At 35.7% G+C, this 12,491-nt stretch overlaps 1 non-coding gene across 1 annotated transcript; it reads left to right on the plus strand.

Moving 5' to 3' along the window:
* Positions 1–1,493: 1,493 nt before the first annotated feature.
* LOC118636738 lies at positions 1,494–1,600 on the plus strand. The gene has a single exon (XR_004960724.1). It is a non-coding gene; the product is annotated as a U6 spliceosomal RNA (small nuclear RNA).
* Positions 1,601–12,491: the final 10,891 nt, after the last annotated feature.

A 12,491-nucleotide genomic window follows, 5' to 3' on the forward strand; every position in this document is an offset into this window, starting at 1 on the left:
TTAGTACACTCTTTTCCAAGAAGAAGGTCCTTAGCGTTAATCAGTTCTTAAAAGTTAGCATTATCTCAAGAGATTAACTAGCTTTGAGTTATAAGATTGTAGAGATTTAGCTCAACTGATGAAATGGCAATTGTCTTTTTTTGAGTGACGTATAGATATAGAACATACTATAAATAAGACAATTGGGATTACTTCTAATATTGAGACATGGAAAATAGCTTAACATTCTTTAAAACATTCATGCTTCTACTAATGTCTAAGATGAAGTCAGGGACTGAATTTATTCTTATACTAGAAAAAACTCAAAACCAATAGAATAAAAACCACAAAAGAAACCAAAAGAAACAAAGGTTTGGAAGACACTGAGCACCAGGCAAGAAAATACAGTGATCTCTGAGAATTAGAAAAGAAACGAGGCGAACTGTGTGATTATCCTAGGGTATTGCCTTGGAAGAATGTCTGAGCAATGGTGTAGGGAGAGGAAAACCCAGCTAGAGCCTGCTGAACTCCCTGGAGTTTTGGAAATGGAGCTAATAATTCAGGACAAACTAGTGGAAAGTAAAGAGAGAAAAGCCAGGAGATCTGCAGAGGGACCTTCTCAAGTGTTCTTCAGTGTACTGATCAGCACTCGCATATGAGAATCCTACCCAAGGCTATGGAGAAAACCATCTTAAAGTATGAGAAAGAATAGCATACAGATCTCATATAGGTTCAAGAATAGTTCCTGTTCCTACCAGCCAAGCTAGAAAAACTCTTAATTCAAAGGACAAAGATAGATTCCTCAGAAGAATTTTGCTTCAATAGTGGCAAAAATTAGCCCTAGACTAAATTATGCTCAATCTGGCCAGCAAAATTTAGCTTTGGAGAGCAAGAAAAGGCTTAATGATTGGGAGAAGGCACAAAGAAACATCTGATATGCTCAGTAACCTTCTATTTATTGATTTGGGATATAGTTATAAGGCTAGGGATATCACTGAACTGAAAATTTTTCAACACTGAAAATTAATAAACTAAACATCCATATTAATTAGTTTAAATAATGAGAACAAAAAAAAAAGAAATGTACAAGAAGAAAATTTAAAGTTTGTTCTTAGCAAAGACTCATAAAATTTACAAATAGTGAGATTGACCAATGAGAGAGAGAGAACAGTAACCGATATCAGGAATGCAAAAAGGAGTGTATATACAGTTGATAGAAGATAACAAAAGAAGAAAATAACAAAAGAAGATAGCAAAAGGACATTTGATCAACTCAGTGACTTTTAATTTAAAAATAGAAATAAAAGTCTGGAAAAAAATGAATAAATTGAATGATTTGAATTTCACATACTCTACATAATTTCCAGATTCTAAGTAAACATAAGATTTTAAGTTGTGATCAGATTAGATGCATAAAGAAAAAAATAATTTTTTAATTGTAAGCACAAATAGCCTCCAAGTATTTTATTGAGAAGTAAAGATCTTTCAGATCATGGAAAAAATATGGTGTTGTAGTGCTTGCTTCAGCAGCACATATACTAAAATTGGAACAATACAGAGAAGGTTAGCATGGCCCCTGTGCAAGGATGACATGCAAATTCGTGAAGCTTTCCATATTAAAAAAAAAAAAAAGGTGTTGTAGGCAACTTCTAAAATGGCCCCTGCTTCCTGGTATCCACTCCTTGTATGATCCTTCCCTCTTGTGTGGGCTATACCAAGTGACTTGCTTCTAACAGTAATATAAGGCTATGTTTTTTATTTTATTTTATTGATTTTTTTGGTAGATGTTCTTTAAAGTTGGGGGAAATTTTCCTCTATTTCTAGGTTTCTAAGAGTTGTTTTTTTTTTTTTTTCATGAATGAGTGTTCAATTGTGTCAAGTACTCTGTCTGAATCAACTAATACAATCATGTGATTTTTCTTCTTTAGCCTCTTAATATTGTGATTAAGTTGATTTTCAATTATCAAGCCAGTCTTTCCCATGCTAATTTTATTTGCTAGTATTTTTCCAAGATGGTTCCATGTATATTCATGAGAGATACTTGTCTGTAATTTTCTTTTTTCTTATTGTCTTTAAAAATAGTAATAAGGCAGAAGTAATGGGATGTCACTTACAAAAGCAGGTTATAAAAGACTCTGGCTTCTGTCTTGCTTGCACTTTCTCTTGCTCTTTCTTGTTCTGATGTAACCAGCTGCCATGTTGTGAGCTGCCTTATGGAGAGGCCCGCATGGCAAAAAACAGAGAGAGGACATTGGACAATGGCCAGAGAGGAACTGATCCCTGAAAACAACAATGTGAGTGAGCTTCCAAACATCTCCACCCTACCCCCATTTGAGCCTTGAGATGATTACAGCCTGAACTGACACTTTGCAGCCTCTGAGAGCCCCTGAGCTGAGTCAACTGGCCAATCTGTGCCTGGATGCCTAATCCACAGAAACTGACATAGTAAATGTTGTTTTAAGATATTTAGTGTTGGGATAATGTTTAAAGCAGTAATAGATAACTAATTTAGAAGAAGAGACATTAAACTTGCTGAAGATGACATCTGAGTGAAATAAGGCTCCTAAATACTACAGTGAAGAAATCAGTAAAATTAGGATGTGGCATGGAGAGCTTCCAGTGTGGTTTCAGAGATTTGTGATAGGTCCCATTCCACTGGTCATTGGCATCTGCCATGAGCTGTTGTCACTAAATTCCTATGCATTATAAAATACCAATGTCAGCAATCTCTCAAGTCTTACTATAAAACCACTCTATGGAAACTAGTAACAGAAGCAATAGCTGACATAACAACATGGCATATAGCAATTACTTGTCTCATTTATAGCAAATTCTACAGGTAGCACAAGAGACAGAAGGTAGCATCCCATCCTTACAAAAATGACTATGGCTGTTAATAAAATCAAAATCATTCTTGTATTCTGGTTGAAAAGACAGAAACTCCAAATTTATACAAGTGGGAATAAAGTACCTAACATCACACACACACATATTTGATACCTATATGTGTGGTGTATTGAATATGTTTGTATTAATTTGTTTGCATAAATATGAAGAAATAAGTGAAGAACATTTACCAGACTACACATGTTTATTCCTCAGAAAGGAGGGAGGAGGAAAAAGATTATTAAATCCTCCCATTTATATCTCTTCATATAATAAATATTAATGTTTTTATTATATAAAATAAAATTATATATGTAAATATAAATAAACATAAAATTAATGTAACTGCGTTATTTTGAGTCTTTTCCTCATACTTGATTTTGACATGGACTTTAAATATCTTAAATCATTAAGCCCACTCAAAATAGGTGGTAGAAAAGGAATGTAGCAGGCTTAGGGAGGGCTTGCACTCAGGACAGCATCCCAAAGGACCATAGTTCTTTTATTGTACTATTGTGGACTGGCATAACTTCATTTGAAATATCTAGTCACACTCCCTTAAGTCTTTTTTATTTCTCTAAAAATTTACTAGAAGAGTCAATTATCAGAAATACAGTGAATCTAATGTAATGTGTGTCCATTTTATTTCAATGTATTCACTAAAGTAAAATGTTAATTCAACCTTTTTTCTACATTCTCATTTTTTATTAAGGTTGTGTTCTGTGGCATTAAAGAAAAAAGCCATGCAATTGAAGGATTAGAAGAAATTGCACTTGGAATTGAGTTCTAATAGAGCATAAAACAACCTAAAAAGAAATATAGGCAATGAACACCAGAGTACTAATTAATGGTGTTTTATTCAAGTTTAAGTAACTTCAATGGAATATAATGAAACCCAAGTAAGAGCTCTAAAACCTTACATGTTTTTCTTAAGCATTTTGATCCTAGCATGTTTTTTTAATGCTTTCACTTTGTTTTGTTTATTCTACTATTAAGCAATTTAGATGGTTGGTTTTTAATAAATTTTATTATTTAGTAATTATTTTTAAAAACTCTGATTTATTTACTAATAAGTGATCTCATATAGCGTTATATGTGTCTAGAGTATCTTAAGAATTTTGTTTATAATCATCTGGAGAAAAATCTTTCTATTTCATCTCATGATGATTCCAAGGGGTCATTTTAGTAAACAAGTAATATGTTTAAAAACTGTGACAAGAGTTTTATGATTTTCAAAATATTTGGATTTTTTACTTAGACTTGGGTCTCAATAACTATATTTGGATAGTTTAATTATCTATTGATACAAAACAAATCTCCCAAATGTAGTAGTTTATAACAATAAACATTTATTATCTCATAGTTTCTGAAATTCAAGAATTTGGAGTGAGTTAGGTGTGTGGTTCTGACTCAGAATCTCTTAGGAGGTTGCAAACAAGATGTCAGCTGAAGCTGCCTTTACCTAAGCCTTGATGGGGGCTGGAGGATGTGCTTCCAAGCTCACTCACATGCCTGTTGCAGGAGGCCTCAGTCTCTCAAAATGTGAGCCTCTCCATAAGATTGCTCATGATATGATACTTTCTTTCCTCCTGGAGCACGTAACTCCAGAGAGAGGGGCGCGCGCGCACACACACACACACACACACACACACACACACAGAAGGAGAGAGAGAGACCACAGTGCCATTTATGACCTACTGATTCCTAAGACACATACTGTCCATTCTTTTTATTCTATTTATTACACAAACCAACCTTAAAACAATGGAAAGGGACCACATGGCAGTGTGATTAGCAGGAGGTGGGAGCCATTGAGGACCATCTTAGATGCTGGTGATCACAGATAACGTAGGAGCCAAGGCTTGATCAGACATGTAGAACCACTAAGAGTGACATAGAATGAAAGATCTATTTTGTAATTATATATTATGCTAGTGTAGAATTTGATTGAACAGATCCTGCTTCTGTATCTGGTATTATACCTGAAGTTAGTATGGTCAACACTCAAGAAGGAAATGTGGACTTAAAGTGGCAGAAAACAAAGGCGTACTGGAATTCCCAAGGACCAACTGTGCAACTGAAACTTGTGAGAACATACTAGAGGGAATGAGGAAAATCTAGGGGGAATGAAGATAAACTAGAATGTGTGCCTATCTCTTATCAGCTCCATCTTTAATGATGTGGGTTGGCTGCCTGATCATCTGAGCACCTTCACCATACAATACAGCTTTTCTAAAACCCGGCCCAGGATTCAGAGACGAAGGATGTGCCACTTTAAAGAGTTGCATGCCTGGCTGCCATGGTAATGCAGCACATCAGTGACAACCCACATAAGCAGCAAGAATCCCTGTCCTTTATCATCTTTTAAATCCTACAATGTTGCCCAGCCCGGCTGATGTGGCTCAGTGGACTAAGTGTTGTCCCATGGATTGAAAGGTCACTAGTTCAGTTCCTGGTCAGGGCACATGCCTTGTTGCAGGCTCAGTACCCAGTAGGGGATGTGCAGGAGGCAGCCTATTGATGTTTCTCTCTATTTCTTCATCTCTCTCTAAAAAATCAATAAAAACATATAAACATAAAATTAAAAAATAAAATCTACAATGCCTATGTCTTCTCTCCTACCTTCTAAACAGCATGCACATTTTTATTGAAGCCAACATCAGCCTGGAAATCTATAGTAAGTGGAATTCACAGACTACAGTTCTAGTTAACCCAAGTTAACACAATATAAAGCCATTACAAAGAAGAAAAAATATAATAGAAGACAAAGGGACCAGGAACGACCATATTTTAAAATAAGAGTTTCCTCAATAAATGTTTACAAAACCATCTATAGTTGATAACACTATATCATATAATTAAAATTTTCTAAGAGAGTAGAACTTGAATATTCCAATCAATTAATAAATAAATAGCCTAGCCAATGTGGCTTAGAAGATTGAGCGACAACTCATGGACTAAGAGGTCCAGGCTTAACTCCTGGTCGGGGCACATTCCTGGGTCGTGGGCTTGATTCCCAGTAAGGGGCGTACAGGAGGCAGCTGATCAATGTTTCCCTCTCACATCTATGTTTCTACCTCTCTCTTCCTTGCTCTCTCTAAAAAATGAATGAAAAACAATAAATAAATAAATAAGATACACACGTAAGGTGATGGATGTGTTAATAAACTAGATGAAATGAGTAATTTCACAATGTATACACATATCAAATCATCATGATATATATTTAAAATATATTACAGCTTTGTCAATTATACCTCAATAAAGCTAAAAGAAGAAAAGAAAATAGGACGGCATGATGTGTCAACTGGTAGGATCTTTATTATGTGCTCTTTCTCCCTGAAGGTGGCAATTAAGGGGAAGCTTTTAAGTGGACGAAAAATAAACAGACTACTGGGGAACTACTGGGAAACTGGCAGACTCAGAGAGGAAAGGAGAACTGAGCATGCTCAAATGAGCAGTTGAAGTTTTGAACACTTCCGGTTGGAAAATACTGGTCTAGGGCAGCTATTCTCAGTCACAGAGTTAGTGATCTATGAATGTGTAGAAAGGAAAAGAGCTGAATTATACTTAGTGAAGAAATTGCACAATCTACAACTTAGCATTTTTCTAACTGACTTGAACCCAAACAAATTGAGCATGCAAACGTAGATAAGATGCACTGTGGCACAAGGATTCTGGCAAGAGCTTGCTAAATTATTTATTTTGTCCAGCTCATAAAACAACAAATATCCATATGAAACTGTGTAGCTTACAAGTGCATTATTATGTCATCTTATCATCACCACAAATGTGCCTGTTTGGCAAATCAGACATTATTATTCTCTGCATTTATGGATATTAGTTGAGTGTGAAAAAGCTTAAGGCAAGTATTAAGTATTGAGGGTCAGAAAGATTGTGAAGCTAGAAATGCACACAATCATGCATTAAATATGATTTTCTTAGGGTAATAAATCCATTTTATTAAGTAGTAGAAGACTCATAGGACAGTCATGCTAAGTTTCCACTCTTGCCACATACCAGAACAAGAATTAAGAACTTAACATTAGTTTAATGTTTAATTTGACTACCACAAGTAGTCAAATACACACACTCTATTTCTTTTTCTTTTTTTCTTTTTATTTTTTATTAATTAATGTTTCTCCTTTTCCCCCCACTGATTCCCCCTCCCCCTCCTGTCCCCAGCTTTGTTGTCCATATCTATTGTTCATGCATACATGCATATAAGTTCTGTGGTTTATCTCTCCCCCACCATCCCCTTCTTTTTAAATTGTACTGGTTTTCTTCTGTCTGTGGGTTGTTTAACGTGGATATAGCACTAACAAAAATATTTCACTAAAACACCAACTTTTTCACTTTTCAATCTTCCTGCCCAGTCCTTCTGCATATAAATTCATGTGAAGATGTAACATAGCACTGGCAACATTTCACATCTGCTTCTGTGTCTTAGTATCATATTATAAAATAATATTTAGATTTTCATTGCCTCTCAGGTCTTTCTAATGGTTGTTATTATTCCATTATGTACTCACACTTATAAACTTGTTCCTCATTTTCTTTTTTTTTTTTTTTTTTTTTTTTTTTAATAATATTTTATTTATTTATTTTTTTGTTACAGATATTTTACCTTTTTACCCCATTGGTACCCCCCACCCTAACCCCCCTCCACCCTGTCCCCGGCTTAGTTGTCCATGTCCATTGGTCATGCATACATGCATATAAGTTCTGTGGTTTATTTCTTCCCACCCCCCCACCCCCCATCCCCTCTTCTGAGGGATATCAGTCTGTGCCCTACTTCCATGTGTCTGGGTCTACTGTATTCCTCAGACTGTTATGTTCATTATATTCCTTATATAAGTGAGATCATGTGGTATTTGTCTTTTTCTGCTTGGCTTCTTTCACTTAGGATAATACTTTCCAGGTCCCTCCATGTCGTCTCAAAGGATAAGAGATCTTTCTTTCTTACCGCTGCATAGTACTCCATTGTGTATATGTACCACAGCTTTTTTATCCATTCGTCTACTGGCCTCATTTTCTAATAGTCAGTCACAACTAAAAGAAGCAATCATTTTATTTTTGTCACTAGTTACTTACATTTTTAAATATACTCAAAAGTAAAGCCAAAACACTTTTAGTTAATTAGTTTGGAAGCATTTTAAAATGTTAATTACCCCGCCTTCATTTTTCCATCTGCAAATATTAAGTGCAATTATGTTTACTAAAAGTATCTCCTTATATTTATTTTTTTATGTTGAAAATATTTAGTCATTAACTGTAGTAGCATCTCAACCCAACCACTTTCAATCTCCCTAAATATTAGCAGCACCAGTCCTAATATCAACTGTGTGCTAAGCACTTTTTTTCTTTCCTGTTTCTGGGAAGAGTATATGCAGATCGTATAAACAAGGTTTTCATCACATCAATTCATGCCACAAAATACCTAAAGTAAAAGTGAGGACCTTGAGTTTGCCAAATAAGTCCTTCTTAAAGAGGAAAATAAACATGTTCCCTCTATGTTTTTAGTTTGCCACAGATTCCACATTTCACTTTCAGATTTTTCAGAAATGGCATTTTATAAGTATCACTGAGCCTGATGGGGAATATTTGAGTATCTAGAGGAGGCTGGATGTCCTAGACCATTACATCATCTAGAGATGGCAGAAATAGAAACAAATTGTGAGTTCCTACCTGAGGGTGATAAAAGTCAGAGTGCTAATCACAATTTTTATTTTACAAAATAGCACACCTGCAGAAGCCAGTGTAGTGTGACTACAGAGAGGTAGTCCATTTGCAGCATAAACCATTTTTCCAAAGCAAGAATTTGGGTGTAGTTTTATAATGAACATATTTTCAGAGAGGCCCCTTTCCCTTTTATCTTTTAAAAAATCCTTTGATGCAGATGTTCATCCAGTTCATTGTCTAGGAATCACATAACATCAGAAATCTCACTGAATGTCTTCCCTGTAAATGTATCTACTATGAAAACAGGAGGTTTCATTTTCCTTGCAGACTGATTTTGCAAGCTCTCAAAATGGCTTGGCACAGTTTTTGCTCCATTACTAACATAAGAGATTATTAAATCATGTTTTTCACTTTGCATTTATTGGATTGCTCCTAACAGTCTATATATTCCATGAAGTTAGGACCTTTGGTGGTTATTTTCAGTACTGTATTCTCAGTATCTAAAATGGTGTCTGGTATGTGATAGGCACTGTTACTGTGGGTTGACTGGACTCAACTGGGCAGTTTGTCTGCTCCATGTCATGTTAATTTACAGGATTGGAATATCCATGGTGCCATATCTGGAGTGATTGGGGCTGGTAGTGCCTTTCCCTCTGTCTAGTTGGACTTCTCATATGGTGCCTGATGCCACCAAAAGGTCCCCTCCCTTTAAAAAATAAGTTATAGAACCATCTCATAAAATCATTGAGCATTTTTCAAATTGGCTCTTAGAGAATCATTGATTAATTTGGTAAAACTGAAAATATATATGATGATTATTGTGTCAGGTAAGGTACAATAATTCAAAGAAAACAAATGCACTAATGTACTTTGATAATTTTACATAAAATAAATCTGAGTTGCAAGGTGAGATTGACAAAAAATCAAATGAAATATTACACTTTTTCATAAAAGTACCTTGGGGTTGTGAAAGATATATACTTGTGTAGTACATTGCTTGTTTTGAATTAATAGGAACAGCAAATACAATTTTAAAAAGCATTTATTTTAATGTATTATCCTAAAGTTAGTTTTCAAGGTATTATTTTTCAGCAGCCATTAGCACATGAGTGCTGGTAGTGAAAGAAAACTTTCTGATATTTTCTCCTCTATATGGTATTTTACTAAATAGTTTTCCCTTACAAGCTCTCAACAACAGAAGTAAAACAAGATATTGATTCAAAGTTATAATAATTTGAGAGCAAACCAATGTCTGTGGCTACAGAATAATTGGAATATTGCGCCTTTAAAGGGGGATTGTAAAATCAACATTAGCAGCTAGAACACTGATGAAATTGTGTTTCAGAGCACCAAGAAAATGCAGCAAATTGGCATTAATTGCTGCTTCTCTTTTTACAAAATTACAATTGGTCAACAAAGCAGACCAAATATTGCAAAGCCTAGTTTCATTGATTTCTTACATTTTGATTTAACCTTAATTTTTTTTTATTTAAATTAATTAATTTATTTTTGTTACAGATGTTTCTCCTTTTCCCCCCACTGATTCCTCCCTCCCCATCCTCTCCCCAGCTTTGTTGTCCATGTCCGTTGTTCATGTACACATGCATATAAGTTCTGTGATTTATCTCTCCCCCACCAACCCCTCCTCTGGGGATTGTCAGTCTGTACCCCACTTCCACGTCTCTGGAACTACCCCATTCTTCAGGCTGTTATGTTCATTATATTCCACAAATAAGTGAGATCATATGATACTTGTCTTTCTCTGTTTGGCTTGTTTTGCTTAGGATGATTCTTTCCGGGTCCCTCCATGTTGTCTCAAAGGATAAGAGATCTTTCTTTCTTACCGCTGCATAGTACTCCATTGTGTATATGTACCACTGCCTTTTTATCCATTGGACTATTGATGGACATTTGGGCTGTTTCCAGATCTTAGATATTGTAAATATTCCTGCTACAAACATGGGGGTACATATATTTTTTCTGATTGATGGTTCAGCCTTCTTAGGGTATATTCCTAGAAGTGGGATCACTGGGTCAAATGGAAGTTCAATTTTTAATTTTTTGAGGTAACAATATATTGTTTTCCATAGTGACTGCACCAGTCTGCATTCTCACCAGCAGTATACTAGAGTCCCCTTTCCTCCACACCCTCGCCAACACTTGTTGTTTGATGATTTGTTGATGGCAGCTATTCTGCCAGGTGTGAGGTGATACCTCATTGTTGTTTTAATTTGCATCTCTCTGATGATTAGTGATGTTGAGCATGTCTTCATATGTCTCTTAGCCATTTGTATGTCCTGTTTGGAGAGGTGTCTGTTTAGTTCCTCTGGCCATTTTTCAATTGGGTTCTATGTCTTCTTTCGTTGAGTTGTATGAGCACTCTATATATATTGGAAATTAATCCCTTATCTGATATATCATTGGCAATTATAGTCTCCCATACAGTGGGTTGCCTTTCCATTTTGATGATTGTATCTTTTGCTGTGCAGAAGCTTCTGAGCTTGATGTAGTCCCATGTGTTCATTTTCTCCTTTGTTTCTGTTGCCTTAAGTGGTGTATCAGTGAAAATTCTGCTGCGTATGATGTCTGAAATTTTGTTGCCTACATTTTCTTCAAGAATTTTTATGGATTCATGAGTCACATTTAAGTCTATTATTCATTTTGAGTTTATTCTTGTGTTGTGGTGTAAGTTGAAGGTCCAGTTTCATTTTTCTGCATGTAGCTGTCCAATTTTCCCAACACCATTTAATAAAGAGGCTGTCCTTACTCCACTGTATGGTCTTGCCACCTTTGTCAAATATTAATTGAGCATATTTCCTTGGGTCCATTTCTGGGTTCTCTGTTCTGTTCTACTGGTCTATATGCCTGTTCTTGTGCCAGAACCAGGTTGTTTTGATTACAGTGGCTTTGTAGTATAACCTGAAATCTGGTAATGTGATCCCTTCTACTTTGTTCTTTTCTTTCAAGATTGCTGTGGCTATTCGAGGTCTTCTTTGGTTCCATATGAACTTTTGAAGTATTTGTTCTAGTTCTGTGAAGTATGCTGTTGGTATTTTGATGGGGATTGCATTGAATCTATAGATTGCTTTGGGTGATATGGACATTTTAATGATGTTAATTCTTCCAGTTCATGAACAAGGTATGTGCTTCTGCTTTTTTATATCTTCTTCTATTTCTTTTTTCAATGACCTATAGATTTCTGTGAATATGTTCTTTATTTCTTTGGTTAAGTTTATTCCTAGGTATCTTAATTTTTTTGTTGCAATGGTAAATGGGATTGTTTTCTTAGTTTCACTTTTTGTGAGTTCATCCATTGGTGTATAAGAATGCCGTCAGCCCTGGCCAGTTTGGCTCAGCGGTTAGAGCGTCCGCCTGCGGTCCGGAGAGACCCGGGTTCGGTTCCCGCTAAGGGCATGTACCTCGGTTGCAGTTTGTCCCTGGCCCTGGTTGGTCGTGCGGGTGGCAGCCACTCGATGTGTCCCTTCCACATCGATGTTTCCCTCTCTCTCTCTTCCTCTCTCTCCCTCCCACTCTATCTGTACAAAAAAATGGAAAAGTGTCCTCGGGTGAGGATAAAAAAAAAAAAAAGAATGCCGTCAATATTTTGACATTAATTTTGTATCCTGCTACTTTGCCAAATTCATTTATTAAGTCGAGTAAATTTTTGATGGTCTTTGGGGCTTTTTACGTATAGTATCATGTCATCTGCAAATAATGAGTTTCACTTCCTCCTTTCCAACTGGGATTCCTTTTATTTTTTCTTCCTGTGTGATTTCTGTGGCTATGACTTCCAGTAATATGTTAAATAAGAGAGTCAAAAGTGGGCATCCTTGTCTTGTTCCTGTTCTTAAGGGAAATGCTTGTAGTTTTTGCTCATTGAGTATGATGTTGGCTGTAGGTCTTTCATATATGGCCTTTATTATGTCTAGATATGATCCCTCTAT

This window comes from Molossus molossus, unplaced genomic scaffold (genome assembly GCF_014108415.1).
Source record: "Molossus molossus isolate mMolMol1 unplaced genomic scaffold, mMolMol1.p scaffold_m16_p_2, whole genome shotgun sequence".
NCBI classification, from domain to species: Eukaryota; Metazoa; Chordata; class Mammalia; order Chiroptera; family Molossidae; genus Molossus; species Molossus molossus.